We start from the raw sequence: 7,674 nt of genomic DNA, 5'->3' as shown, positions 1-7,674 counted from the left end.
TTCAGAGACAACCCAAAGGGCCTAGAGTGTGGTCTGGGCTGCAACTGGGGGTGTGTGCGGGACAGAGCCTGAGTCCACCATAGAAACCCTATTGTTAACACATGTGAAGGGAGGGGAAGGCCCCACCATAGCAGCATGCTCACAGGGGAATGCAGGCAATCGGCTCAGATTTCAGCCCTGTCTCCACATGTGGGCAAACTTCCAGGGCTTGCACATTCCCAGAGCTTGGAGGGGTGGAGCTTGGGAAGAGAAGGGAACAATCCCAAAGTCATCCTATGAAGCCACCATCACTTTGGTACCCAAACCACACAAAGACACTACCAAAAACTAAAATTACAGGCCAATATCTTTGATGAATTTAGGTAGGAAAATCCTCAAAAAATATTAGCAAACTGAATCCAACAGCACATAAAAAGAATCATACACCATGAACAGGTTGGATTAATTCCAGAGTCACAAAGATCATTCAACATTATGCATATCAATCAATGTGATACAAGACACCAACAACAAAAAAAGACAAAAATCACATGATCATCTCAATAGATGCAGAAAGAGTATTTGATAAAATTCAATTTCTTTTTTTTTTAAATAATTTATTTATTTTATTGGCTGTGTTGGGTCTTTTTTGCGGTGCACAGGCTTTATTTTTTTAGTTGCGGTGAGTGGGGGCTACTCTTCATTGTGGTGTGCAGGCTGCTCATTGCCGTGGCTTCTCTTGTTGCAGAGCATGGGCTCTAGGCATGTGGGCTTCAGTAGTTGCAGCACATGGGCTCAACAGTTGCAGCTTACAGGCTCTAAAGCACAGGCTCAATAGTTGTGGTGCACGGGCTTAGCTGCTCCTTGGCATGTGGGATCTTCCTGAAGCAGGGATCGAACCCATGTCCCCTGCATTGGCAGGTGGATTCTCAACCACTGCACCACCTAGGAAGCCCCCAAATTCAACTTCTATTCATGATAAAAACTCTCACCAAAGTGGCTATAGAGGGAACATATTTAACATAATAAAAGCTATTTATGACAAATCAACAGCCAACATAATACTCAACAGCAAAAAGCTGAAAATCTTTCCGCTAATATCTGGAACAAGACAAGGATGCCCACTTTCACCACTTTTATTCAACATAGCATTGGAAGTTGTAGCTACAGCAATCAGCCAAGAAAAAGCAATAAAAGGTAACCAAGATGGAAGGAAAGAGGTAAAACTGTCAAAATATGCAGATGACATGATACTCTCTATAAAAAACTCTGAAGACTCCACACAAAACCTTTTAGAACTGATAAAAGATTTCAGCAAGGTAGCAGGATATAAGATTAACATACAAAAAGCTGTTGCATTTCTTTACACTAACAATGAAACATCAGAAAGTTAAAAAAATCCTTTTAAAAATCACATCAAAAAGAAATAAAATACCTAGGAATAAAACTGATCAAAGAGGTGAAAGACAGATGCTGAGAACGATTAAACACTGATAAAGGAAACTGAAGATGATTAAAAGAAATGGAAAAATAACCATGAGCTTGGACTGGAAGAATTAACATTGTTAAAACAGCTATACTACCTAAAGCAATCCACAGATTTAATGCAATCCCCATCAAATTACCAAGACATTTTTCACAGAACTAGCAGAAGTAATCTGAAAATTGATATGGAACCACAAAAGACCCAGAATTGCCAAAGCAATCCTGAGGGAAAAGAACAAAGCTGGAGGCATAACCTTCTAGAATTTAGACAATAATACAAAGCTATAGCAATCAAGACAGCATGGTACCAGCACAAAAACAGACATATGGATCAATGGAACAGAACAGAGAGCCCAGAAATAAACCCACACACCTATGGTCAATTAATCTTAGATAAAGGAGGCACGAATATACAGTGGAGAAGGAGGAACACTCCCAAACTCATTCTATGAGGCCACCATCAACCTGATACCAAAATCAGGCAAAGATGTCACAAAAAAAGAAAATTACAGGCCAATATCACTGATGAATACGGATGCAAAAATCCTCAACAAAATACTAGCTAACAGAATCCAACAGCACATTAAAAAGATCATACACCATGATCAAATGGGGTTTATCCCTGGAATGCAAGGATTCTTCAATATATGCAAGTCAATCAATTTGATACATCATATCAACAAATTGAAGGATAAAAACCATATGATCATCTCAATAGACGCAGAAAAAGCTTTTGACAAAATTCACCATCCATTTATGATAAAAAAAACTCTCCAGAAAATGGGCATAGAAGGAAATTACCTCAACAAAATAAAAGCCATGTATGAGAAACCAAAAGCCAACATCGTTCTAAATGGTGAAAAACTGAAAGCATTCCCTTTAAGAACAGGAACAAGACAAGGGTGTCCACTCTCACCATTATTATTCAACATAGTTTTGGAAGTTCTAGCCACAGCAATCAGAGAAGAAAAAGAAATAAAAGGCATCCAAATTGGAAAAGAAGAAGTAAAACTGTCACTCTTTGCAGATGACATGATATTATACATAGAAAACCCTAAAGATTCTACCAGAAAACTGCTAGCACTAATCGATGAATTTAGTAAAGTAGCAGGATACAAAATTAATGCACAGAAATCTCTTGCATTCCTATACACTAACAACAAAAAAGCAGAAAGAGAAGTTAAGGAAACTCTCCCATTTACCATTACAACAAAAAGAATAAAATACCTAGGAATAAACCTGCTTAAGGAGGCAAAAGACCTGTATGCAGAAAACCATAAGACGCTCATGAAAGAAATCAAAGACGATACAAACAGATGGAGGGACATACCATGTTCTTGGATCGGAAGAATTAACATTCTGAAAATGACTGTACTACCCAAAGCAATTTACAGATTCAATGCATTCCCTATCAAATTACCAATGGCATTTTTCACAGAACTAGAGCAAGAAATCTTATGATTTGTATGGAAACGCAAAAGACCCCGAACAGCCAAAGCAATCTTGAGAAGCAAAGACAGAGTTGGTGGAATTAGCCTTCCTGACTTCAAACTATACTACAAGGCCACAGTGATCAAGACAGTACGGTACTGGCACAAAAATAGAAAGGAAGATCAATGGAACAGAATAGAGAACTCAGAGGTAAACCCAAGCACATAAGGGCACCTTATCTTTGGCAAAGGAGGCAAGAATATACAGTGGAAAAAAAGACAGCCTCTTCAATAAGTGGTGCTGGGAAAACTGGACAGCAACACGTAAAAGAATGAAATTAGAACACTTCCTAACACCATACACAAAAATAAACTCCAAATGGATTAAAGACCTAAATGGAAGGCCAGACACTATAAAACTCCTAGAGGAAAACATCGGCAGAACACTCTATGACATCCATCAAAGCAAGAACCTTTTGGACCTATCTCCTAGAATCATGGGAATAAAATCAAGAATAAATAAATGGGACCTAATGAAACTTAAAAGCTTTTGCACAGCGAAAGAAACCATAAACAAGACTAGAAGGCAACCCTCAGAATGGGAGAAAATACTTGCCAATGAAGCAACGGACAAAGGATTAATCTCCAAAATATACAAGCAGCTCATGCAGCCTAATACCAAAAAGCAAATAACCCAATCCACAAATGGGCGGAAGACCTAAATAGACATTTCTCCAAAGAAGACATACAGATGGCCAACAAACACATGAAAAGATGCTCAACATCACTAATCATTAGAGAAATGCAAGTCAAAGCCACAATGAGTTATCACCGCACACCGGTCAGAATGGCCATCATCAAAAAATCTAGAAACAATAAATGTTGGAGAGGGTGTGGAAAAAAGGGAACTCTCCTGCACTGTTGGTGGGAATGTAAGTTGGTACAGCTACTATGGAAAACAGTTTGCAGGTTCCTTAAAAAACTAAAAATAGAACTACCATATGATCCAGTAATCCTACTACTGGGCATATACCCAGAGAAAACCATAATCCAAAAAGAAACATGTACCATAATGTTCATTACAGCACTATTTACAACAACCAGGACATGGAAGCAACCTAAATCCCCATCAACAGATGAATGGATAAAGAAGATGTGGCACATATATACAATGGAATATTACTCAGCCATAAAAAGGAATGAAACTGAAGTATATGTAATGAGGTGGATAGACCTAGAGTCTGTCACACAGAGTGAAGTAAGCCAAAGAGAGAAAAACAAATACTGTATGCTAACTCATATATAAGGAATCTAAAAAAAAAAAAAATGGTACTGATGGACCCAGTGACAGGGCAAGAATAAGGATGCAGATGCAGAGAATGGACAGGAGGATATGGGATTGGGGGCGGCGGGTAGCAAAGGGGAAGCTGGGACGAAGTGAGAGAGTAGCATAGATGTATATACACTACCAACTGTAAAATAGATAGCTAGTGGGAAGTTGCTGTATAACAAAGGGAGATCAACTCGATGATGGGTGATGCCTTAGAGGGCCAGGACAGGGAGGGTGGGAGGAAGTCACGGGAGGGAGGGGATATGGAGATATATGTGTAAATACAGCTGATTCACTTTGGTGTACCTCAAAAGCTGGTGCAAAAGTGTAAAGTAATTATATTCCAATACAGAGCTAAAAAAAAAAAAAAAGAATATGCAATGGAGAAAAGACAATCTCTTCAGCGATCGGTGTTGAGGAAAGCTGAACAGCTGCATGTAAATCAATTAAGTTAGAACACTCCTTCACACCATACACAAAACTAAGCTCAAAATAGTTTACAGACCTGGGACTTCCCTGGTGGTCCAGTGGCTAAGACTCCATGCTCCCAAGGCAAGGGGCCTGGGTTCAATCCCTGCTCAGGGAACTGATCCCACATGCCACAACTAAGAGTTCTCATGCCGCAACTAAAGATCCCGCATACCACAACAAAGATCCCGCACCCGACAACAAAATCCTGTGTAACGCAACTAAGACCTGATGCAGCCAAATAAGTAAATGAATAAATAAATAAATATTTTCAAAAAATAGTTTGAAGACTTAAATATAAGATGTGATACCATAAGACTCCTAGATGAGAATGTAGACAAAACACTGTCTGATATAAATTGTAGCAATGTTTTCTTAGGTCAATCTTCCAAGGCAAAAGAAATAAAAGCAAAAATATACAAATGGCACCTAATCAAACTTGTAAGCTTTTGCATAGCAAAGGAAACCATAAGCAAAATGAAAAGACAACCTACGGACTGGGAGAAAATATTCACAAACGATGCAACAGACAAGGGCTTAATTCCCAAAATACACCAATAACTCATACAACTCAATATCAAAAAACCAAACAACCCAATCAAAAACTGAGAAGACCTAAATAGACATATCTCCAAAGAAGACATACAGGTGGCAAACAGGCACGTGAAAAGAAGCTCAACATCACTAATTGTTACAGAAATGCAAATCAAAACTATAATGAGATACCATCTCACACCAGTCAGAATGGCCATCATCAAAAAGTCTACAAATAATAAATGCATAAATGCTGAAGACTTCAAAAAAAATTGAAAGAAAAAAAAAAGAACTCCAATAAATGCTGGAGAGGGTGTGGAAAAAAGGGAACTCTCCTACTTTTTTGGTGGGAATATAAATTGGTGCAGCCATTATGGAAAACAGCAAGGAAGTTCCTTAAAAAACTAGAGTCACCATATGAATCAGCATCCTACTCCTGGGCATATATCCAAAGAAAATTCTAATTTGAAAAGATACAAGCACCCCTAAGTTCATTGCAGCACTACTCACGACAGCCAAGACATGGAAGCAACCTAAACGTCCATCAACAGAGAAATGGCTAAAGAAGATGTACATATATACAATGGAACATTGCTGAGTCATAAAAAAGAATGAGATAATGCCATCTGCAGAAACATGATGGACCTAGAGATTATCATACTAAGTGAAGTAAGTCAGAGAAAAAAAAAATATCATATGATATCACTCATTTGTGGAATTAAAAAAAAAGATACAAATGAACTTATTTACAAATAGAAACAGACTCACAGACATAGAAAACAAACTTAGGTTGCCAAAGGGGAAGGGGGGGCAGGGATAAATTGGGAGTTTGTCATTAACAGATACATACTGCTATATATAAAATAAACAACAAGGTCCAAATGTATAGCACAGGGAGCTATATTCAATATCTTGTAATAACCTATAATGGGAAAAAACTAAGACATCTGAATCACTTTGCTGTACACCTGAAAATAATATGACATTATAAATCAAGTATATTTCAATAAAACAAAGTAACAAAAAATGTTTAGAGCAGCAATACACAAAATACAAAATTATAAAAGCACAGGAGTTAAGTTTGTGTGTAGCACCTATATGAAAAAAATTGCAAGTATTTACTGAAGAAAAGAAAAGCTATAATTTAAGCTGACCTTGTTCCTGAATTGGAAGAATCAGTTTTGTAGAGATATAACTTCTTTCCCAATTTGAACACTGCTTAACTCTAATTCCAATCAAAACTTCAAGGGTATTTAAGGGAAAAAAGGGATTGGGCAAGGCCAATCAAAATGATCATAAAACTCATCTGGATTAAAAAATTTATGAAAACAGTCAAAATATTCTCAGAAAACAAAGAATTTTGAGTTATTAACTATCAGGTGTTATAATCTATAGTAATTAAGGCATTAAAGTGGCAGAATTAAAGTATGGATTTATTTCATTTCTCTCCCAATTTTCTTTTCAAAATGAACATAAAAAAATGAATAAATCCACAAGACAGCAACAGAGGAGATTATTTCTGTCATCATCGTCTAAGGAATTAATCTGGGATTTCAAGAGGTCATATGACATGTGTAACTATCATTTATAGAATGATTACTCCATGCCAGGTGCTGTGTTATGCATCTTACACACATAACTTCATTTGATCCACACAACCTTACGGTGTCATATCTGCGTCAGCCACTTGAAAAAACTCTGAGAAGTTATATAGAGTGGTAACTGATTTCACAGGGTAGAGGAAGCAAGCCAGTTTGCCCCAGAAAACCAAGGAGGGGCTGAGAATTGACACCTGGTATAATGGATGATGGTTCCATATAACAAAGCCAGGTTGAAAGACTGCATACAGGAGTCATAAGTCCCTCCTCCTGCCTACCTCCACATCTCCACATCGCCACATCTCCACATCTCTACTCACAAGACATTCTCTGCGTTAAGTTAAAAGGAGACATCCAGGGCCCAGGACACCAGTGGGCATGAGTGAGGGCTGAAAAGAGAATTCACTAAAAGTCTGTTTTGGGAACACTGTCACTTTCAGCCCCTTTTTGCTGTCCTTGTGTGCACAGTATTACCAGCTGGAAGAACCACAGGCTCTTCTGGAGAGCAATGCAGCACCAACCAAAGGACTCAGTCTCAGACTGGTGTGTAGGATAATCCCCCAAATAGATGGCTTTCTACCAAGTGACTCAAGAGTGAGGTTTCCCAGAGCATTTAAATATGAAAGAACATCCAAGGATCAAATAGAAAGGCCCTGGAGATGAAAAGGAAATCTAAGATAACAAGAAAAAGGGATCTTGGGTGAAACAGATACTGCCCAGAAAATAGTATTAATTTTTTTTCTAGAGGGATAAAGGGCATCCAGAAATAAACATAGTATTTTAATGAGAAAGAAATAATAAGAGAACAAGAAACAGGTCTTGGAAATTAGAATTTTGACAGTTGAAATTA

Source organism: Hippopotamus amphibius, chromosome 11 (genome assembly GCF_030028045.1).
Source record: "Hippopotamus amphibius kiboko isolate mHipAmp2 chromosome 11, mHipAmp2.hap2, whole genome shotgun sequence".
Lineage (NCBI taxonomy): Eukaryota > Metazoa > Chordata > Mammalia > Artiodactyla > Hippopotamidae > Hippopotamus > Hippopotamus amphibius.
This window is presented reverse-complemented; position numbering follows the sequence as displayed.